The 24,653-nt window shown below is 42.7% G+C and overlaps 1 protein-coding gene across 1 annotated transcript in view; it reads right to left on the bottom strand.

The window, feature by feature from the left end:
• COL13A1 (collagen type XIII alpha 1 chain) overlaps positions 1 to 24,482 on the bottom strand; it is a gene marked incomplete at its 5' end in the record, with an annotated part of 200,991 nt that extends 176,509 nt beyond the window's left edge. Inside the window, one exon of the mRNA XM_083503100.1 lies at positions 24,380 to 24,482. The remainder of the gene's footprint in view (positions 1 to 24,379) is intronic.
• Between the last annotated feature and the right edge of the window lie 171 nt (positions 24,483 to 24,653).

Raw genomic sequence — 24,653 nt, 5'->3', positions numbered from 1 at the left:
AGCAAGGGAATGATACAAATGGGATAAATAATCTCTTCTGCCTGTTCCCTAGATCCCCAGCATTTCAATTTCTATCCCAACAAACTTCACCACCATGCTTTCTTATGGGCCTCTCTGGTAGCAGCTGTAGTGCTGCTGAGTGAATGTGTACATGGCCTTTAGATGACTAATCTATGTTTCTCTTAACAAACATCACTGTACTGCCAACAACAATCTGCTTTGCTAACCATATGGATCCATGGTTTTGTCACAAAATACCATGTTTAAGTGCAAATAATATCCCTTTTTTTCTTGCAGTTTGTAGGGAAATGAGAGGTCTTGGCTCGTTTAGGTGATCCATTGCTGTCAATAACTAGCAGGCCAACATCTCAAGCTATTGTAAATATATTAATGCAAGACTTTCTTTGTATTCACTAGACTCAAGAAAGAACATCTGGAAACAGATGTTCTGTGAAGCAGCATAAAAGGCAGCGGAAGAACAGTAATGGCTCACAGTGCAGTGGTAAGGCAAGGAGCAACAATAATGGAGTTTGTCAGTGATTAGTCATTGTTGATCACAAGGGACAAGCACAACAGGAAGTAGTCATAAACCACTGTTTGCAAAGTTAATGTTCAATAGAGGAAAGACCTGAAGCTGCTGATAGTAGTATATCATCAGCAGTAAGAGTCTCAGGTCATGCAAATCAATCTGCGAGTGAGCAACTATTAGGCTGAGAACCCAGGCCAGAGACAACAACTCTATAGGACCAGCCTCCCTGGGGAGAGCATTCCACAAACACGGAGCCACCACAGAAATTGTACTTTGTCATGTTGCCACCCTCTGGGCTTCTCGTGAATGAGGCACATGAAGAAGAGTCTCAGATGATAACCACAGGGTCCGGGCCAGTTCATATGGGGAGAGGCAGTCCTTGAGGTGTTGGAGTCCTGAGCCATTTGAGACTTCATAGGTCAAAACCCTCAGGGACGCAGGTGGCACTGTGGTTTAAACCACTGCACCCCTTGAACTTGCCATTCGGAAGGTCACGGTTCGAGGCCTTGCGACAGGGTGAGCTCCTGTTGTTCGGTCCCAGCTCCTGCCAACCTAGCAGTTCGAAAGCATGCAATGCAAGTAGATAAATAGGTACCGCTCCGGCGGGAAGGTAAATGACGTTTCCGTGTGCTTCTCTGGTTTCGCCAGAAGCGGCTTAGTCATGCTGGCCACATGACCCGGAAAAACTGTCTGAGGAAGCGGATAAATGCCAGCTCCCTCGGCCTGTAAAGCGAGATGAGCACCGCAACCCCAGAATCGTATGCGTCTGAACTTAATTGTCAGGAGTATCTTTACATTTTTTAGGTCAAAACCAGCACTTTGAATTGGGCCCAGAAACTTATTGGCAGCCAGTGCAGTCGAGCCAGGATCAGTGTAATATGCTCAAACCACATTCCCCCAGTGAGCAACCTGGCCACCGAATTCTGTACCACTTAAAGTTTCCAAACCGTTTTCACAGTCATCCCCATGTATAATGCATCACAGTAATCTAACCTAGAGGTTACCAGAATATAGTCAGAAGTTAGGCTATTCTTGTGCAGATAGTGGTGCAGCTGGGCCACCAGCCAAAGCTGGTGGAAGGCACTTCACACCACCAAGGCCACCTGAGTCTCAAGCAACAGCCAAGGTTCCAGGAGTAACCTCAAGCTACATACCCACTCCTTTAGAGGAAGTGTGACCCAATCAAGAGCAGGCAACCTCCCATCGATCTAGTCTAGGGAACCACCCATTAACACAGGCATCCCCAAACTCGGCCCTCCAGTTGTTTAGGGACTACAACTCCCATCATCCCTAGCTAACAGGACCAATGGTCAGGGATGATGGGAATTGTAGTCCCAAAACAGCTGGAGGGCTGAGTTTGGGGATGCCTGCATTAACAGTACCTCAGTCTTATCTGGATTGAACTTCAGTTTATTTACCCCCACCCCCCACTCTGCAGGCATAAGCAGAACTCCTTTTGATGGTGACTATTTGTCTACTGCCATTCCCCCTCACCACTTAAATGCCCCTCCAAGTGATGCTACATCATGCTGTGCCATTGCTCATAAGGACACTATGGGGAGAAAATGGCAGTTCTCACTGGTGGCTACCATTCTTCCACAAAAGCCACCTCTCCACAAACATAAGTTTCATTTTCTCACTTTTCAGTCAAAGATGAGGATGCCAACCTTAGATTGTAAAAATATTGTTCTTCACTACTGGTTGGTCAGCTACAGAACCAGGGTTTATCCTGAATGGTAATGAGCAGAGCTGTGCGTAAGGTAGAGTTCAATGACTTTTCATTCATTACAGGTTACGTGCCAGAACACAGAAAAAACTAAATGGATAAAAATTAATGGATGGTTGAGAACTCTAGTCAAAGTGGGACCATTGCTCCAAACAAAGCCAAATTCTGGTTCATTATAGACAAGATGATTCCAAACCCATTTTCTTCACTGTTCTGCATCAAAGGAAAAGTGCAATGTTTCACAGGAACCAAACTTGCATTCCCCCCCCCCGGTGGTGTCTGGGTTTGATTTCATCCAGAACGTACCCCTCTGCAATCAGAGGTCACAGAGATGGTCATCTTCTCCAGCTGGAGCGGCACAATGATCTCACTTCCTGATCATCCTGGGTGGTGAGACTTTTTAACAGGCAAAATTGCAAAAATGGAAAAAAAATATTTATCCAGTGAGAAAATGCCGCAGAACATCAAAGTACTGACAATCTGTTCAGAAAATGTATCAAAGCACACTTCTAAACACCAGTACTGTATATGGGATATTTGTATGTGTTTTTGTGTGTATCAATTCATTTTTCATGATGGAAAGTAGAAGCCATATTAAACAACATTTAAATATTAGATAAGTTATAATAATAACTCAAGACTTTAATTTATCAGAAATAGGGAGGGGCCATTACTTCTTTATCCCAAAATCTCAGGTGCATAACTTAGATGGAGGTTATCTGCAATCTCCATCTTGGAATCATCTACAAGCTGACTTCATGACATCAGCCTAATTTCTGCACTTTGCCCCACTTCTGAACTCCCTCACTACCTGCTTATTGTAGCATCTTGCCTGATGAAGACTTCTGGAGAGCTCAAAAGCTTGCCATGCTTTTGTGACATTTTAGTAGGTTCCCCAAAAAGTCATAGTCCAACTATAGATTTTGGAGGGTGGGTTGTGTATGGATCAACACAGCTACTTTTGCTCTTTATGTGCATAAAAGGTAAAGGTAAAGGTACCCCTGCCCGTACGGGCCAGTCTTGACAGACTCTAGGGTTGTGCGCTCATCTCACTTAAGAGGCCGGGAGCCAGCGCTGTCCGAAGACACTTCCGGGTCACGTGGCCAGCGTGACGAAGCTGCTCTGGCGAACCGGCACCAGAGCAGCACACGGAAACGCCGTTTACCTTCCCGCTATAAAGCGGTATCTATTTATCTACTTGCACTTAAGGGTGCTTTCAAACTGCTATGTGGGCAGGAGCTGGGACCGAACGACGGGAGCTCACCCCGCCGCGGGGATTTGAACCGCCGACCATGCAATCGGCAAGTCCTAGGCGCTGAGGTTTTACCCACAGCGCCACCAGCGTCCCTTTATGTGGATAGATGAATACAAAACTAGCCATTCAGACTGAATCCTACAGCCAGAGAAAGATGATTTTCCACCATGTGGACTTTTCATTTTGAGGATTACATCCCCTCCAACCACTAGATAATACTGTTTGACTTCAATTGACTCTTTTTACCTAGGACACCATCCAAAATTAATCCCTGGCCTTGCTAAATTAAAGACTGCCAGGTTTCACTTTACTCCCGCTGCCTGCCAAACCCAGGGACCTGTGTGTTTCAAGCCAGATTTTAATTTCTCAGAGTTGGGGAGCAGCTATTGCTTCTTTATCCCAGATTCCCAGGTGTGCAACCTGATATCTATAGCACCTGGGAGGAACCTCAGACTGCAGTCTCCATCTTGGAACTATCTGTAAGCTTACTTCATGACAACATCAGCCTAATTTTTTTACTCCCCACCCCACCCCACTTCCCGCCCCCCTCACTCCTATCTTGCCTGATAAAGAGTGCTGGAGAACTCAAAAGCTTGTCACACTTCTGTGACATTTTGGCTGGTCCCAACAAAGGTATTTTGGTTGTTAAACAATGTTGCAGTTAAAGGGTAATGATAGTTATACAGTATATACAAAAACTTATACAATTAGACGAATCAAGTGCTCAGAATGAAGGAAAAGCACAAGATGGAAGCAATACAAGATGGGCAGGTGGGAGTGGGCTGAGAATGACAACACCAAGATTAAAACAGAACTAAAGGTGAAGCTACCAGCATGAGTTTGACCAAACTGCGGGAGGCAGTGGAAGACAGGAGTGCCTGGCGTGCTCTGGTCCATGGGGTCACGAAGAGTCGGACACGACTAAACGACTAAACAACAACAACAAAGGTGAAACAGAAGAATGAAGCACCGATAAAAAAAGGCAGTAGAAAGGAAAAGGAACTAGTAATAAATAAAAATGCACATGTAAAATCTGTGTACCGTTCTTCAGATTCTTTGGGGTAAAACATTTTGCTGAGAAAAAAAAGAGTTGTAGAAAACAAATAAACTATCTCACAAGCACTATGAAGCCCCCTGTCACTTGGTACAACATAGCCAGGGGACTTGTGGACTACACTTTCATCATCCATGACAACCGACCAAACTGGCTGGGCCTGATGCAACGCCACAGGCTCCCCATCGCTGTAGTATAACATATTCTACACTGGAAGAATTGGCTTCCTATGGTGGGCGAGTTTTAAGCATTCCACCACAGCCAAGATGTGGTTCACAGAAGGTGATGAAAATTTCAGCAGCTGGGATTACTGAGATCACCCATTAACATGGTGCCGATTAATCCTTACCTTAAACACAACCTTTAACTTTCTCCCGTACAGATGAATAGTAGTCAACCATCCAGTGGGGACCACTAAAGTGTTATAAAAAAGGTAAAGGTAAAGGGACCATTAGGTCCAGTCACAGACAACTCCGGGGTTGCGGCGCTCATCTCGCTTTACTGGCTGAGGGAACTGGCGTACAGCTTCCGGGTTATGTGGCCAGCATGACTAAGCCGCTTCTGGCGAACCAGAGCAGCGCACGGAAACGCCGTTTACCTTCCTGCCAGAGGTTTATCTACTTGCACTTTGATGTGCTTTCGAACTGCTAGGTTGCAGGAGCAGGGACCAAGCAATGGGAGCTCACCCCCTCACGGGGATTTGAACCACGACCTTCTGATCGGCAAGCCCTAGGCTCTGTGGTTTAATCCACAGCGCAACCCACGCTATACAAGTGTTATACAGTGGTACCTCAGGTTACATATGCTTCAGGTTACATACGCTTCAGGTTTAGACTCCACTAGCCCAGAAATATTACTTCGGGTTAAGAACTTTGCTTCAGGATGAGAACAGAAATTGTGCAGCAGTGGTGGCAGGAGGCCCCATTAGCTAAAGTGGTGCTTCAGGTTAAGAACAGACCTCCAGAACGAATTAAGTTCTTAACCCGAAGTACCACTGTACTTGAAAATAATACAGTGGAAGGTGAAATCTGCTTTGACATTGGCTTCCCAGGTCCCACTTTCAGGGATCCCACGCAGCAATCCAAATTCACCCCCAGGTCTCCTTGCAAAATACAAATCTTCCTCTGACACATAATACCCTAATCTGTCTAATTTACAGGCATTTTGCTAGCCCTATATATCAAACATAAGGCTGAATCAAAACATCAGACCTAACTTTCCACCCTCATTAGCAAGCTATGAAGGTGGGCTCTCACTTTCATTGATTCTTCGATGGGAGGAGGGACAAAGAACAGGGACCAAGTTTGTGATTGTGCCAGCAACAGAGGGAAAGAAAAAAGTGCAGTAGGAAATATGCCCCCACTTCTCAGTGGTTTGCAGTTTTCTTCTACAGAAGTTAATGCCAAACTTTTGCTCCTCTGGGAAAAGTACTGCATTTGGGGACACTGTTGCAGCGGGATCAGACTCCTGGCCCCTCCAAACCATAGGTCATAGGTCTTCTACTGAGAGGGAACCTGCCTGGGGGCACAGTCTATCTCTCTGTGAACACAAAACGAGGGAAAAGAAGAGTATACGTATTTCATTAAAGACAAACTGCCTAGGAACCCAAGAATGAAATGGGAATGGATAGCTAGCTCAGGAAATTGAAAACAACTTTTAGTAAAAACTTCCTATCCCTCAAAACACTTAGTCTTTTATCAAAGATCCTTCTTTTTCTGACAGCAAAGTGTAAGGTTTTGGCAGAGCACAGCTGCACTCCAGGATAATGCAAAAGACAGGCATGGTGGCTACGAGGTTCACAGCTAATGGACCAGAGTCGTTTTCAATTACTCTCAGCATTGTTTGCAAAGAAAAGCCAGGGACAAGGAACGCTGCTAATGTCATCTGGGAGCCACATCATTTCCAGCATTCCTGGACGCAGTCTTAAAATCCATTCACTGTACCTTCAAAGATCATCCTGGGTGTTATAAGCCATGAGGGAGCGCTTGTTCATCTCTGTCTTCAGTTCTGATCCTGGGCTTGCTTCTGTGCACAATAACACCTGGACCCTCCCTGCAGTGCTAAAGTAAAAGAGAGGCCTAAGCATTTTAACATTGCACACTTTATTTACATTTTCAGTGGTGACATTATTTTTATGATTACAAAACCAGTGTGGTTATAGCCGGATGAAAATTGGTTTACAACGTTGTGCCTCCATCCTCCCACGCTGTCACTATCACATATGACAGCTCTGAATTTTCAGAGAAAGGCAGCCCAGAGAGCTGAACAAGCACATTATATGCAGCAAGGAGTGGGAAACCATATATTAGAGCAGGAAGGTACTGCAGGTGGGCAAAGCGTTGTTGGTAAAAGTCATATTGGGCTGGAAAGAAATATGAAGCATCTAGTAGGCATGGGAGATCACACAAAATCAAAATTAAGGACATAGCAAAGGAAGCAAATGGAAGCGTGGGCAGTCAGGAGTGGTCATACTATATGGGATGTTATTAGCATGGCATATAAGGTTTCACAAGGTTTTGACAGGTATTTGAGTTTATGTAATCCACCCTGGGACCTTAGGGTAAAGGGTAGGTAATATCCTTGGAAAAAGATCCGTACAACCCAACATTTCTGAGGTCATTTCTGAGAATACAATAGCCATCTACAGCACCTTTGGACAGATATACGTCTTCCTTATTTTTGTCCACCCATAACCAGGTTCCGCACCAGCTCCATCCCTGCATTCTGATCTGATAGATTCTAACCTTGCTCTTATTCAGTCAGTGGGATACTTCCAGACTCTGCTTCTGCTCTGTCTGCCCTGGCTCTAGCTTCCAGCCCTGTCTCGAGGGCTATTGTTTTTCAAAACAAAAGTCTGCAGTCCCAGGTAAGTGAACATATCTAACAATTGCTCATAAAATTCTGGTAATGAATTCTTCTCCTTTCTCAGAACAGGTCTCAAGCCAAATCGTTCTGAAGTTGAAATTTAAGAAACAAGCTGGCCTAATGGCTGGATTTCCAAAAGATAAAATTCTGACAACCTTTTGAATAAGCAGCATTGCCATTTGGGCCAGGACATGGGAATCTGGTATCTGTGGACAATCGTGAGTGGCACCGGGGTGAAGCTCTGCAATTAATCTCTTTTTTTTTAAATGATATTTATTAAAAGTTTAACAATTACAGAAAAAAGAAAAAAGGAAAACAACACAAAATTTAACAAGACATACATTACAATACATAAAAAGGAAACCATAAAAAACAATACAACAAAATAACAAAAAAGAACAACAACACTAAAAATCCAATATTCCATATCTTTATCTTTCATTTACTTGTTTCATTGACCTCCTCACACCTCCCTTTTTGTATTCTAGTTCAATTAATTGTTTCAGCAAATTCTTTCCATCTTTCTCAAATTTTGTTCTATAATTTATCTTAACAGTCTAACCTATTTATTAATTCAGCAAATCCTTTCCATCTTTAACTGTATTCTATCATTAAATTACCTTAATTTATTTTAACCTTATCTTACCATAAAAAGCCTTAAAACTTAATACTTATTTATACATAACTCCTTATATCATTTCTACTAAAGCTAAGTAGTTTCATTCCAACATTTTTCCTAACACTCATTAATTTTACACTAATTCTCAAAATGAATTTTTAAAAACTTTCTTCCAATCTTCATCCAACGTCTCTTCTTCCTGGTCTTGGGTTATGTCAGTCCTTTCTATCCATTCCATCTAGTCCATCAACCTGGTGATCTTCTGTCCGAGGCTCTTAAGTCTTTTCCATGTCCCTTCTGCAGATCTTCTTCTTGTTTATACCTGCACTTTACTTTGTCTTTTGCTGATCTTATTCTTAATTTCCTTCCTTTCTCATTGAGGAGTAGGTCTCGGGGAGACTCCAACCTAACCATGTCTCCATCCCCCCTCGGCAGGTCAGCCCATTCTCCACAGTCAGCACTGTAATCTAAAAAATATTTATAGGCATGTTTCAAAGTCCCTCCAAAGTTAAGAACCCCCACAACTCCAGACTCCCCCTGGCCCAAAACCATATCCCAAAAGCTGAGACATCCCTGCATAGGGGGGTCCATCCAACTTCCCATCTCCAAACCAAACAGTACTCCATCTCTCCAAATCTGACTTTCTCCAGATTCAGTTGTGGTTCGAGGACCCGACCTCCGCGAAGTGAAATGAAGACACAAGGACACGTGATATAAGGTTGATGGGCTAGAAAAGGCCACAACTTTATTGATTACAGCAATGAAAAGGTATTGGCTTAGGCATTGGATCGAAACAAGTGGGTTTATTCACCAGTAGGTGGAGCCTGTTGATGCTAATCCAACTATAGGCTCACCCCTGCTATCACCGAGGGTTGTGCCATGGCCTCCCGCCAAGCAGGCATCGGACAGAATACACGACCCCCAGATTCCTTTAACGGAATACCCCTAAAAATTGAAGGCATAGGCGATGGCCACACCTAGCACTTCGACACACCACAACACATTATTCCAACCTAACCTACCCACCAATACCACAAAAGTTGTGACGATTGCTACGAGGTAGGCGAAAAAACCAAAAAGCCTAATGCCAAATGGAAAAACTCCTACCAGGCCCCCCGGGCAACCAGGGCGACCAACCTAAGGTCCATAGCAAGGCCAATGACCTAAGCCCTAACTAAAAGGGAGTGGAGGGTGGGTGACTCGCGACGGGGCGATGATGAGGAATGAGGCCAGGGAGAGGCTGGCGCTGCAGCAAAAGGCTGCTGAACACGCCCCCTCCGTGGCACCTGGTTGGGTGGCCACCGGGGGGGCGTGAGCGCCAGCCAGGTGAGCTGGAGGCAGGGGGCACGCCCCCTGCTGGGCAGTGCTCGGGCTCCCGACCACAACCACTCCCCTCTCTTTCAGGGAGGAGAGTCTTCGTCAAAGACAAGGCCTCGGGTCTCTCCATTTGTGTTACTTGAGGTTCAACAACAACCTCCTCCATTATCTTCTGCACTTGCCATGTCAAAGCAGATTCCTGGGTTGGTTCCTGAGTGGTTTCTATATGAGTATTCACTGTTTGTCCAAAATTACTGACTGCAACAGTCATCAAATCCATCTTCTCTTGCAGCTGCTCCAACAAAGCACTTGTCTTGCAAAAAGCAAGCACCAAAACTTCTTCTAAGCACATTCTTATCCAAGGTCAAAGTCTAGTCTCACGATCCTTAATCTCCACAGCTGTGGAATTCCCCAGATCAACTCCAGCAACAGTTTAACAAGCTCCCTCTAGAGGAGACAATTTCTATTTGTATTCATCTTTTGAAAGCAGGTCCAGCAAGAAAAAAAAATTACTTTCGTTTTTCAAATATTTTGTTTCTTTTAAATGCAAAAGGCAACATTGGAATCAATATGTTTCTCTTTTTTAACTATCTGTCAAAAGACGTTTCATTCACAGTCGATGAACTTCCCCAAAACGTCTGTCTCTGACACCCCGTTCCCAGGTTCGAGACGGTGGAAATTTATCTTTCTTTACTCTCTCTCCTGCAGGTTTAAACAATCTAAGATTCCCCCCCGCCTCTTCTCCTGCTTCCAAGAGGGGTTTTGGAAATTTTAACTGAAGGAAATTTAGTCCTTTATATACGACTTTCCAGACTTTAGCTTGCAAAATTTTTGCTTCAGTCTATTTACAAAAGCGGAAGGCGGACTTCCTGTTTAGAACCTTCCTGCTTCGGTGCCAAATTAAAATGTTTCGTAGTCCAATTTTCCGTTCTACTCACGGGTAGTTGTTTAGAGTCCAATTGTCCACAGGAAAAAGTCAGCGCTCTCCGGCAACGGCTGTGCGGCTTCACTCCGTAAAAGTAGCAGTTGATTCAAAACACTGCACCACTCACCCCACTTCGCTTCGGATCCCCTAAAAAGGGTTTCCCCGCGAGTAGGGGAGGCGCTCTTGGTGTCAGCCGAATCCCAGCCGAATTTTTGAAGGGTCTCCGCCTTCACCGCAAGACCCGATTTTCGCGGAGCGGGTTCCTCTCGGTCAGAGGAACTCCGCCATTGCCGATGGCGCTAACCCAGAAGTCTCGAAGCTCTGCAATTAATCTCATGCTTGGATGCCACTCAGGGCAGTCTAAGATGAATACTACTCTTCCATTTTTAAGTTCCATGCTAACAGGTGATTCTCTCCTGTGGCCATCTTCTTGATGGAAAAGAGTTTGAATTACTTTGATTCCTCTTCTCTTGAGTTTGGAACCGAAGAAGACAGCGACTTGATACTGACGAGTAGACTGATGTGGCTGCATTTTTTGACCCAAGGACCAAACCTTCCCACAACAGGCTGGTCATTGTTTCGTATTAGAAACATGCTAACAGCGGGTGGCGCTGTGGGTAAAAGCCTCAGCGCCTAGAGCTTGCCGATTCGAATCCCCGCGGCAGGGTGCGCTCCCGCTGCTCAGTCCCAGCGCCTGCCAACCTAGCAGTTCGAAAGCACCCCCGGGTGCAAGTAGATAAATAGGGACCGCTTGCTGGCGGGAAGGTAAACGGTGTTTCCGTGTGCTGCGCTGGCTCGCCAGATGCAGCTTTGTCACGCTGGCCACGTGATCCGGAAGTGTCTCCGGACAGCGCTGGCCCCTGGCCTCTTAAGTGAGATGGGCGCACAACCCCAGAGTCTGTCAAGACTGGCCCGTACGGGCAGGGGTACCTTTACCTTTACTAACATGCTAACAATCAAAAAGATACCAACAAATCTATAGGATATATATCACATTCAAAATGCAAGTTTACACTTCACTTTCAAATGTCAAATTGAAGAAATCACTGGCAACAAAACTAGAAAATTCAGTGAGTTTCAAACATTTGTGGATACTTGTTTCAGCTGCAGTTTCAGCCAAGGTATTAAACCCCATCCCTTCTTCATCCCTCTAGGCTCTGGCCACAGATCTTCCCTGTAAGTGGTTGGGTCAGTTGCTTCTAGAAATGTCAGGCTGGAGATGGGCAGCAGAGCCTTCCAGTAAGAGATTTCTTGCCGTCTGCATGGAGACGTCCACTGAAGTCGTTCCAGCTTACAGCTGCTAGCAGGGGATAAGGTAGCAGCTGCTTCTGCTGCTTAGATGTCTCATAGTGAGCACACAGCTCTTATTGTATCAGCCTTCTCTGCATCTTTATGTCGGCAATGTGATGTAAATCTTTCAGTGGCAGGGGTTAACCTATTTTATCAGAGTCAACTAGAAAGAAAGAAAAAGGAGACCCACCATATGCAAGATGTCCTCCAATTTTTAATTTTTTACAGTTGCTGTGATGAATTAGAATTTCAGAGAAAGATCAAGGCAATATGTGGATCCTTTTATTTGACTCTAGGGTAGTTCCTGCCCTAGTATGTTATTTTGGAACTTATACTACTATTTACTACCATTACTGGTTATAATTACCACCACTTTTATAGCCTGCCTTTCCTCCAAGCAACTCAAGATAGGGAAGATCGGGGTTATTCAATGTTCTCCTCACAACAACCTTGTAGAGTAGGCTAGCCTTCAAAACAATGACTTACCAAAACTCAATAGGGATTACCCAGTTGCCAGTCACTGAGATCATATGCTAGTGGCATTTTGCATGTATACCAAACTGTTTCCAAAATCACTCACCAATTAAACACGATCAAGATATGAATATTGGTAGAGCAGACTAATCATGAATAGTACATAGAGAAAAGAAGCAGAAGGAAGGAAGGAAGGAAGGAAGGAAGGAAGGAAGGAAGGAAGGAAGGAAGGAAACAATGAGGAGAAAAAAATTAAGAACTAACAAGAAGCATGGAAAAGTAGAACAAAAAATTCAACCAAGCTTGATCAGAAGTGCAAGAGGTTACCAGCAGTGCAAACTGTCCAACCAGAAAATGAAAGAATGAGTTAATGAATGTTGAAGTGCTTAAAAAAAGAGTTTTAAAACATTCAGCAGCTTTTTTGTGTTTGGTGATAATTACGGCGTGACCAAAGAAAATGGGCAAAATTAGAAGGGGGAAGTGTTAGCATACCTTTAAAAAGAAGTTGGAAAAATGAAGGCACTAAGAAGGCAAATGCACGGAGGAATACAAGAATGGCTCTTCTTCAAGTTAAGGGGTCCAATCCAACTCTAGACATGCACAAGGAACTTTGTACTACAACTAGTGGCCCTGAACTGGGATGTGCCTTTCTATCTGCACCATAATACATATCCAGCAAAAGCAGCATGAGATGCATCTCACAAAACGTGCACACAGTAAAAGCAAAGGTGCATCTCTGAATCTGCATTACTTGTGCACACAGATGCTTGCATCTGTATATGCTGGATTTTAAAAAACTGATTTTCATATAATTTTGTTTTTCAGGCTCCTGTGCAACTGTGGGTCCAGTTATTACAAGTAATGGACTTGGCCACAGCTCCTTCCAGTCTTCCTCTCATTGCTCATTGCTTTCTTCAACCATCAGTATGAACTAATAGTACAGTTTAATTCTGTGTCAACTGAGTGAAAATTCTACATGAGAATATTCAGGAACACTCTCTTCCTTCACTCCACCCTCCATTTTGCCACTCATAAATAAGTAGTGAAATTGTAATGTAGCCAAATCTGATTCACTTCATGGTGTTATGATGCTAGCCCATTCACAATGTGATCCTAAATTGTTTGGGCTCATGCAGTGAAGATACGCCACAACACTCTGTAACAGGATAAGGGTTTGGATTGTAGAAAATGAATATGTGTATACGTCTGTTCTCATTTTTTGTTACACTGATCCCTCACTCCCATCAGCTACCTCATTTTCATCCTTCTTGAATATGTTCCAGCCCAGGTCAACCTTTGTTTCACCCCTGCCCAATATGCTGAAAGAGATCAGGCCACACTGCATTGATTTCAGCAGCAAATGCCTATAGGTGTACAACTTGTCCTGCATTTGCCAGGGGGACAGTGTGATCTTTGATTGCTGACTAAGCTATTGCTTCTTAAAATTGATCTTCTACAACATATAAGAGAGAAACCCTTGTTTGTTTTACAGCATAATCCAGAATTTGTCTTCTCAAAAATAAGTCCTACTAAATTTAGTAGGGTTTACTCCCAGGTAAATGGGGTTAGGATTGCAGCACTAGATAGTCTTTTCACTTCCATAGATATGACTAAGTATGGGGCTATGTGACTATTGTGTTCTTGTTGGGGAAAGACAATAAAGTTATTGTTTACCTTCCTGACTGATGTGTCCTCTAAACCTACCATGACATAATGTAAAAAATAATTTAAACCGTTTTCTAGAACAAGGAAAATGTGTGGTTCTCCCCACTCCAACTACAATAGAAACTCTCATACAAAAATCCATCACTAGTTTGGGTGTGGGAAACCCAGGATGTTAACTTCTCTACAGAGCCTCAGCTTAAATGAATTTACAGGGCTACTGTGAGATTAAGTCAAAACAACCTCTGTTATTGAATGAAAGATGGAGTTCAAATATGGCATATATGGGAAAATGGCACCCATTGCTGTGATAAGTTAGTGACACTGTCAAACAATTTTTTACCATAATTTCACTTGGTCCATTATAATACTGTGATTTAAATGTGACAAGGGATTGGGAACCCCTTTCTATGCTAAGGATTGCTTGCACACATCGATTGATTCCTTCCTTCCTTCCTTCCTTTTGCTTTTATCTAAGCATAATTGTGAGTCTGTATGTTAGCACAAGTGTCTTGAAATATTTGGAGTGCATGGGCTGGAGTGGAATGAAATATCATGCCTTTCAGCAGGGCCATATGGAGAGAAAATAGCAAAGGATCTGATAGCAGGTTCCTTTCAAGATGTACAGGAATAGCAGCACACATCTCCATGGGATCATATGGATGAAATTCCTTGGGCCTTGAAACCTGTTGAGAGTCTTCAAATTCTTCTGTATACAGGAAGGATCTTTTTGATATAAAAAAATTACTGGATCTCTATACTATTGGATACTTTTTGGTGTGCTTTTCCGTGAATAAATCCTCTGGTGAATCTGTAATGTGCAGCCCATGCACTTTTGGTTACAGAAATTTTTAGTTTTCCAGGGGTTGGTAGAGAGGGGGGGGCGCAATATGCAGCAGCCAATCGGCATAAAGCAGGGAGGGCACTGAGGCTCAGTGGTTAACTTCCCAAGAGTCTGTTCTCCGCCTTATGCTTTTGTGATTGTGCTTTGGATTAAACCTTCCCCCACAATTCTGAAATATCCCTGGCCCTGAATAGATGTCCCCCAAAAGTTCTCAGTCACTACTACCACAGGGCCTTTGGGTGCCACTCAGAATGTAAACTTTTAAAATCATGTAGATAATAAATGGAACCATGATTTTGGAGAAATGTTGGAGCCAGATAGTGTGGGAACCCATATATCAATATACCTTTTTAAAAATGTAATGTACTTGCACAAAGATAATCAGTACCACCCAAACTAATTGTTAATGTACATTTTACGGTGGGACTAGGCATTTCCTAAGACTACTGCCAAGAAGTAAATGCATTTGGGGTTTTTTAGATTACAAATTACCAAATACCTGTGAAACCCAAAAGAGAATTGCTAGCTATGATATCAGTTAAGGCTCAATTAAGATTAATGACAGTTTCATTACTCTATAGATATAATCTGGCTAAAGTTAAATACTTTTGAGTCTTACCAATTTTGTTGGCAAGGAGAGGTCTGCATGCTCATCCACACTACAATGTAAGTCAATTAATGCAAACATCAGTGTAGTAGTAACCTATTTTCTCAGCATGCGAAGGAGGAATGTAGGCTATTGCAAAAGCATTGTTTAAAAATGCTGGATCTGACTAGAGGACCGTCTGCTACAGAAAAGCTACCTGGGGAGTGTTAATGGTATCCTGGCCTTCAGCTTTACCAATACCACTGCCTTATTAGTTTTAGCTAAATATACAAATTTAAGGTTTGGTTGTTTTAAGCCCTATAAACAATTTTGGACTAAGATTACCTACCATCTTGCCTCTTCTGCTGATGTTTAAAACCTTTCAAGGAAACCCTGCTTGGTCGTTCCATGACCAGCAGATAATAATAGGGAAGCAGGCTTTCTCAGTGACAGTACTGACCCTCTGGAGGGACCATCCATTAAGAATACACTAATGACCTTTAGATTCCTGTCAAAAACTTGACTCAGGCCTGACTCTTTAATGTTTAATTTTGTACATTGCTGAGTTTTATTCTGTGGTACACTGATATGTTTGGTTTTTATCTTATTTTTATCTAGTTTCATTATGGAACGTTGTTGAATTTCAGTTGCATTTTATGTAAACCGCCTAAATATTTTGTATTATATTAAGCAGTACGCTTTTTTTTTCAAATAAGTAGGTAAATAATATGCTGCTATGAAAAAGAGGAGCACTTGAGTTGTGACTGAGCCATTTTTCTGCTAGTGGCTCCTGCATTGCAGGAGGAATATTTTAAAAGACCCAACTACTAGGGCAGGATAGATCCCAACCACAGAATCAACCCTCCACTGGGAGGAGTGGTGCCAGTTCTGTGGGGCAAAACCACATGTTTAGCCTCCCCCCCCCCAAATATGGATAGTTTAAACCTTACTCCACACTTATAAGAGCTACTCAGGGGGAGGAACCTCAGGCCCAGGGCCCAGGCCTTTCTGTTTGGAACTCAACACTCTCCCCAGAACCACTTCTCTCCCCACAGACCACATCCTGCCCTCCTTTAATGCTTTTACAGTGGTACCTCGGGTTACATACGCTTCAGGTTACAGACTCCCCTAACCCAGAAATAGTACCTTCAGGATGAGAACAGAAATCGCGCAGCGGCAGCAGGAGGCCCCATTAGCTAAAGTGGTGCTTCAGGTTAAGAACAGTTTCAGGTTAAGAACTGACCTCCGGAATAAATTAAGTACTTAACCCAAGGTACCACTGTACATGCATTTTATTTGCTGTTACTGAACTGCTGAGGCTGGGAGTCCATAAGTCACAACAAGGTATATTGTTTTATTCCTAGCCTTGAACCAGGACAGCATACATATATGAAGTGTCCAAATGAATCCTAGGTGTTTGACAATTATTCTTGCAGAATGTGTCAACATTGCTGGTGTTTCAGTTTTTTTTAAATTATTTTATTGTTGTTAGAACTGTTATTAAATAAATGGCTGTATTTTGGGTGAATGTATCAATACTGCTGTTTGTTTTTAAAAGAATATCTTATTGCCGTTGTGATTGTTATCAAAGAAATGGCTGACTAAAAGAGATGTGCCCAGGGTGAATGACAGAAATTTTACATTTTCACTTTTTGATCTTGCGTAGGTAAAACATGAGAGAGCCAAAACCTGAACCTGCTGGAGTAGGAATCCAAAAGTAACCATCAACTACAGATTCTTACCAGACTCTTGCAGATGGATTTATGCTCTTTGATATATTTACGGAGCTGGTCAATGAACAAAGGCAACCTTTTTTAAGCAACCCCAGACTTTGCAGAGCTGATTTTGGGATTGCTTGGGAACAAAACTCCTGTCTGGCCTATAGAATCTATCTTGCACAGGCAGATGGAATGCCTACAGCTTCTTTTAGCTGTTATTAATGTTCAAGGAAACGTGGTTGGAAGAGTTCCATTATCTGAACCAAAAGAAAGGCTTGGAAAACCTCATGAGAAGCAGCAGACAAGCCTTGGGTCTATAGCTTCCTCATCACAGCTGTGGTTCAGAACACGTTTGAGATTCTCAAACTTTTCAGCCACCGCCTGCCAAACATAAAGACCTCAAATCATTCCCAGTTGCATGCATAAAAATAAATAGTGCTTTTCATTCAGGCAGTGCCAATGCAATATGAGTTACTGAATGAGAGCCATCATGCGCAAATACTGCATTCAATCTGGTTGTTGAATGTTGTTCATGCTACGTTGTCTGTGAAACTCACACTAACATTCACCGTCACACTGCTTTATGGCTAGTTGTTTTGTGGAGTGCCGTGGTTTACAGAATTACAATTAACTGCACATGGCTAAAGCTAAAAGTGTTTTAGGAAACTGTTTTGTGGAAGCCCAGTAGAGATGTCGAGAAACACAATCTCAGCATTTCTACTTCTTCACCTGTAATTTTGAGCAAATTGAGTTTCTAGGCCTATGAGGTTGACAGCCTCTTGGGAATGACATTCCAGACGTTGATGCGAAAGGTTCCCTCATGGTTAACATTACAACTCAACATCCTATATCAAACACTTTCAATGCCGTTTTACATGTGTTTCCACATATTTCAGGATAAGTGAGCTTGTGTGTTTTTTTGTTTAATAACATATGCTGGAGCAAAATTAGCTGTGGGAAGAAATGTTTAGTAAAACCTCGGTTTGGATCCATGCCACCTGTGTGTGCTGTGAAACCAGGCCTTAAGCAATACAGTAGGAAACGTCTGTAGGTTTGGAGAGCATTGTCAGAGATGTCTCTCTATACTTTATGAACATCTTAGAAACAAACTTCCTGGCTGATGGAACTGTCTTCCTCCATTTAGGAGGCACGCAATCCCATCTCCTATCTGTTTCCAGTGGAACAGAATACAGTAGATTATAATCCCTTTTGGTGTAAAGACATTTGTGTAACCTAGAAAGAAAGGAATTTATAGTCCCAGTTGGGGAACACAATGTAAAAGAGAGGAACCCTGCTATAACTGAAGCGTCTTAAAAGCCCCTTTGAGCTAACTGGGTGGTGCCTAAACTGTGAAGGGTCATTTTGCTGGCAAGACTAGAAAAGAAGAAGTAAAAAGGAAACAGGAACTGTGTGGGTGAGTACAGCATGGGCTCGTCCACACTTCTCCTTATCCTGTGCCCAGAAACAGTTTCCCAGCCGTCCCTTCCTTTCCCCAGGAAAACCCTCTCTTTAACAGAATTAGAACAAACATCAATTCATGGAAAGCCTGGGACTGACGTTTGCTCCAATTCAGTGGTAAAGATCAGACTGAGACAAGGTCTCTCAAAAAGAATGTGCTTGTCTACCATCCTGCCAAAAACCAAGCATGGTGTGGGGAATGTATATTAGCATCTGAGAAAGGTCACTGAAATTAAAGAGAAGTCATGTAAATGGCTGTAACATATTTTTTATTTTGTGTGTGGTGTTTGTGGTCATTCTTAGCCTGTTTGTTTGTTTGTTTGTTTGTTTGTTTGTTTGTTCGCTCGCTCGCTTGCTTGCTTTAACATGTTCACTCACCACCAACAGGGAAGTCCAGAGCCCTCAGGGCAGCTAACAAGATAACAAAACATTCTTAGCCTAAGTAAAACGTGAGAGTAATCTATTCCAGACAACAGAGGCTCTTGAGAAAAATACACACATTTTCTTGCTTCTAGAGCAGGGTGGTCCAACATCCGGTCCAAGGGCTGCATGTGGCCCTCAAGACCATTTTTGTCGGCCCTTGGCAACAGTTGACACACCCACCCCAGCCCTTATGCTGCCTTCCCAAAGCTGGGTAAGCAAGATGCTGAGCAAGTAGGCACAAAGCTCTGACAAGGTCCTAGAGTCCTCCTGCCTCCTTCCAAAAGCCTAGTTAGTGCTTGCCCAGCTTTGGAAAGGAGATGGGAACACTCTGACCCTGCCTGAGCTTTGGGAAGGAGATGCAAGGAGATGCTACCTTAGAGAAAGGACTCTGCATTTTGTTTTCTTTTTCTGTTTGTTTGTTTTTTAATTACGGTAGATTAGTTTCTTATATTGTATTGTATTATGAAAAAGGCTTTCCAATGCTAGAATGCCTTTGTTATCAGTGTGTGTGTGTGTGTGTGTGTGTGTGTGTGTGTGCGTGTGAGAGAGAGAGAGAGAGAGAGAGAGAGAGAGAGAGAATTGTCGTTGTTAATAAAGTAAATATCAGTGACTGTACTTTTCTGCATTTCAGTCCCTTTTGACCTCTGTATACTGTCCTCCCCAACCCATCCCATGACTATGTATGTACCTGCAATTCAAAATAACATTTCATGCATCTATTGAAGTGCACTGTAGCCCATAAAAGCTTATGCCATACTAAATGTGTTAGTATTTAAAGTGCCCCCAAACTCTTTGTTGTTTTTGCTGCAAGAGATTAACATGGCTACCCCTCTGGATACTTTTTTTGTCTTTCTTTTTAAACCAAACCAGTTTTAACGTAAGGTTAAAAACTTTTTCCCTGCCCACCCAATTGCTCCAATCTTTTCCCAAACCAAAACCTTGTGCTACAGTAAATAGCAGCTGTCTGCAAGGTTGCACAGTAGCTATCTTCTGCACCTGACACCTGAATATACACAGAAGCTAATGTGCACAAGTGTGTGGGCTGACCAGGCGCAAAGGCCAGCCACAGTTTTGTGAAACAAATGTGCAATGGAAAAGACTCTTCTAAAGATTCTGAACTCCTGAGGATACTCTCTGATTTATTATCTCCAGAAAGTTCATAGATGAGAGAAAAGGTTGTGATGGAGAACTCCATACCTCTTTGTAGAAATCCTTCCCCTATATTCCTCAGACACACAGCATACTCTCCCTATACTGCTATGAGTTTGAAGGGGGAAAAGTAGGCTATATGTGAGACCCTTCTAATCCCTAGATCCAGCAAGTGTTAAAATATAAGTCTGGCTAGGTTCCTGTGCTGAAGTGATTGCCTGGGTGATTTACTTTTGGTAGGGTGTTGGTGGTAGCACACCAAGCTCAGAACAGAAGTTCCTGACAAATGTTCCCTGATGAGGGGGAGCCCAATCAATGTAACACTAAATGCCAATGTCTTCTATTTGTGTATCCTGACGTATTATTATTATTATTATTATCATCATCATCATATTTTATTAAATGTGCAAACTGGAAGGCTTGCTCTACAGACCAAAGTTTAGATCAGTGGATTAATCACAGTGTTACACTTCTCTCCACCATCATCACCCACCAAGCCAGGGTCATGAGTTTGAAGCCTTTTTTCTGTCATCTTCATGTGCCTTTATCTGCAAAGTTTTAAAAAAATATTCCCTCTGCCACACTAAGCTGCAACTTTTGAGAAGAACGTAATACAAGTTTGGGTAGACCAGTAAATTGCCTCAAAGCCACCTATTCTGGTGTATTATTACATCATAACAGGAGAGTTTACAGCCAAAACTACCAGGTGGCTGGCTGAATGTGGTATATTCCAGGTGTACATATGAATGCATGTGCCTGCATGAGCACACACTCACACATGCATGTGTGACTGTTCTTCATGCAGGAGTCACCCCAACAGCCTCCAGATTTCCAGAGCTGACAGTAATTAACTAGCAAATGTGCCCCCACCCCACTCCAGCAGCATATGTTTTCACTTCAGAAATATTTCTTGACATCTGTATCCAATTGAAGAAGTGAGCAATACAGAATTAAATAAAGGGAAGTAGACATGGGGCATATATCCCTGACTTTCCTCTGCCTATCCACTCTCAGTCTACTCAATGACCCCTTGCACAAAAAGGGTGGGGCAAGACACACTGAAAAGTCAGGGCTTCGTTTCACTCATTCCAAGCTGCATGCCAGGAGAAAAGTGCCAGTTGTTGGCATTTGTCTGACTCAAAAGACAATGGAGTGTGTCTCCAGGGACGAAGTCAAACTGCCCTGTTATCAGCACCAAAGTTCCCCCCTCAGGGCACAGGCCTAGGCAGTGTGTATGGAAGTCCCAGGTTCTCCAGTAAAAAATATTTTCCTCTCGGCCTCACTGAGGTGCTCCAAAGGAAAGCAGACAAATACATTTGGCACCAGCTTGGCTCCAGCAGCTCCTGAAAGGCAGAGTACAAGGCACCATCTAACCATCGGAGGGACTCCACTCTGGATTTGTGTAGGGCTTACTCTTTAGCCTTTTCTTCTCCGGAAGATACCATGCAAGACAGCAGAGGTTTAGGGTCAGTGTTTTCCTTGTCTTAGATGGGCTACTTTCTCAGGCTGATGAGGAGCCTTATCCGCCCCTCACCTCCCTCTACATCACATGAAACAAGCAAATTAAAGGCTTCTTTGAGCCCACTGAGGTCATCGACAGAGGTCTTACCACTGCATCATTGTATGATTTGCTGCTTTGGCCTTGCCATCAGTTGACCTCTGCTGGGGGTGAGACATTTTCCTGCATCTGTGCTTTGAGTGTGATTGGATCGTTCAGTCATTCGTGTTGCAGCAGAATCACCTGCTCTCTAAGGAAGCATGCCAGTCCAATGACTTATGCAGAAGCTCAAGGGGCCAGGCTCCCCTGAGGTTGGGCGGCTCTAATTTTTAGACACTCTAAAAGTAATTCTTTTTAGTTATGAGCATGGTGTGCCACAAGCAGAGGTGGTGGAGAAATTTGACTTAGTTCACATTTTTAAATGAGCCTATCTAATTCACACAATGAACAAACTGAAACACAGCCACGCCTTGAAATCTGCACTTCTCCAAATTTTGCAATGTAATTCTACAGGCAAGTAAATGTGTACCCAAAAGTATATACTAGGGGAAAGTGTGTAAATAAATGAAAACATTCGCAAAAATAATTGTGTATCTTATTATGGTATAAAATAAGATTTGTATTTGGGGAAATGGTTTGCAAACATGCATGTCTTATCCAAAATTCCACAGAAAACTGTGTATATTAGAAATAATTTGCACTGAAATGCTGATTAATTTTCATGAGGACTTAAAAAAATAAATCACAAACTGATGTGGAAATGTGGAGAACTGAATTTAAGACTGGGAAACTGAGAAACTGAGAGAAACCAAGATTCCCACCCCACCACCCCACCCTTGCTAGCCACATGCTATTCCTTGTGCCTCATAATTGCAGGGTAAACTGGCACAGATTTATTTAAGGAAACTATAATACTTTTTATAATTTTAGACTATACTTACATTACATTTGCTTTTCTTTATGGCAGCAACTTTGCCCACAGATCATTGATTCTAAGATCTCCTTTTAGCTAAGAGCAAGTTCACACATTCATATTCATCATTCAGTGAGTGCCACCACATATCACACACTACAGGCAAAGCTATCTTAACAGTGAAGACTACCTTAAACATAGAGCTTTCTAATGGAGGTAGCTTCTACATTCAGTTGAAATCATCAAAGGAAGAGTCATGGAGGCTGTAGTCCTCTAGACACTTTCCCTGAAGCCCCACGCATCTCAATGGGCTTACAAATTCTGAGCAAATGTGCATAGGAATAAGCTGTAGACATCCATAACACTGAGTTGTAAGTGGTGAGATTTCAAAAGATACGCATGCATTTGTAAATTAGTCCAAATCAGGGAAACCTAGCAAGAAAAGGCAGGAAACAACTAAGAATTTAGTTGAGGAAAGACTGAGAATATTAAGCATGAGAAACATGCACAATGAAGCAATGGAAAGTGCTAAAAATGAAAAATCACACTCTAGCAAGGTTCCTCCTACCTTGCTTAGGTTTCACAAAGTATCGAGTGCCAGAAACGACTTCATGCAGAACATGAAAGTATACAGGTGTTGTCAGAAAAGTAAAGGTCAAACTAAACAAGACATTTAAGTACACAACACACAAAAATACTTATAATGACCTCATCTCCTTGTTTACAGAAATTAGTAATACGGTCCTCCAATCCAGCTCAGGGCTGCAAAATTTCAGGAAACCTAACTTTTACGTTAGGTCAGAGCTCCCATACTGTTTAGGCTGTCGCTGCAAACAGAACTGTGTGCATATGCAGAACTGCATCAACATTCTGAGCCAGAAAATGATTCCAAATGGAAGTCAATTTGTAACACTGCTGAGCATGACAAGCTGAACAAATTTCCATACTGCATTGAGGAATTACAAACTTCAGCAACTTCATTTGGCACAATCAGTGATTTAAGGATTCGATCATTACTTGCTGGTGTCCCTTATATTAATAAAGATGTATTTCAAGGCAACATGCCTTAAAAAGGGGGGGGGGGGAATTAAAACAAGTTATAAGAAGAGCCATAGTTCAGCAGTATAGCATCTGCCTTCAATCCCTGGCATCTCCCTCCAGTATAAAATCCCAGAAAGTGACTGCCAGTCAGTGTAGACAATACTGAGCTAGATAGATCAGAAGGTCTGACTCAGTGGAAGGCTGTTTTCTTGCTGAAAATATTATGCTTTATTAGGAAGTCTAATTGCTTGTGAGGTCAGCTTAAGCGCCAAAACACCACACAGATACAGGTACGCCATTTTGAATTTCTGTGGAGTTCCCTCTTTTGCAGCAAGCTGTGGCTGGCTGAAAAAATTGAGATACAACAGGCACCCACTGCCTGCACTTCCTGGAAACAATTGAATAAGTTTTTGTTCCTACTGAACACATAGGTCTCTGCCCCGAGTGTCTGGTTTGTATATATTTTTTTAATTTAAAAATCATTCATTTTCTGTACTGTTTTTTCTTTTATTACCGTATTTTTCGCTCTATAAGACGCACCAGACCACAAGACGCACCTAGTTTTTGGAGGAGGAAAACAAGAAAAAAAATATTCTGAATCTCAGAAGCCAGAACAGCAAGAGGGATCGCTAAGCAGCGAAAGCAGCAATCCCTCTTGCTGTTCTGGCTTCTGGGATAGCTGCGCAGCCTGCATTCGCTCCATAAGACGCACACACATTTCCCCTTACTTTTTGGGAGGGGGAAAAGTGAGTCTTATAGAGCAAAAAATACGGTATATTTTGTACATCTCCTTGAGACATATACAAAGGAGGAGGAGGAGGAGGAGAAAGCAGCTTAAGTTTAATGATCTGCCTTGTCCCTGGCACTAACTGGCCATAGGCATCACCTCAAACATTTCTGCTCCTACAGCTACTTGTTGCTCCAAATGAGAAAAATCGCTGGTAGCCAGCCATCTTAAATGTATACAATACCTAAGGAATACCCCCTGCACAGGCAGGAAAATGGCACAAAAGAACCGTAGTCTGTGACTCACCCTCTGCCATGCAGAGCAAACCTTGTCAGATGGAGTCTCTTGGGATGAGTGAATTCTGGGCCTTGCTGAAGTCATTTTGGGGCACGGACTTCTGCACACCTAGGATTTTAAGCAAAACATACATCTCGTAAGAATGTCAAGCCCATTTTTAATGTGACATTTCCCACAATTCTTCTATTTATAAACTCCTGTTCCCTGTCATACATTTCCTCATTACAAGGCCTTTGATGTTTCAAAATCGAAGAGTGAGTTTTTATTGTTTCGTTACAGTTTC

The sequence above is a fragment of the Podarcis liolepis genome (genome assembly GCF_965112155.1).
Source record: "Podarcis liolepis genome assembly, chromosome: 5".
Taxonomy (NCBI): Eukaryota; Metazoa; Chordata; class Lepidosauria; order Squamata; family Lacertidae; genus Podarcis; species Podarcis liolepis.
This window is presented reverse-complemented; position numbering and strand designations above follow the sequence as displayed.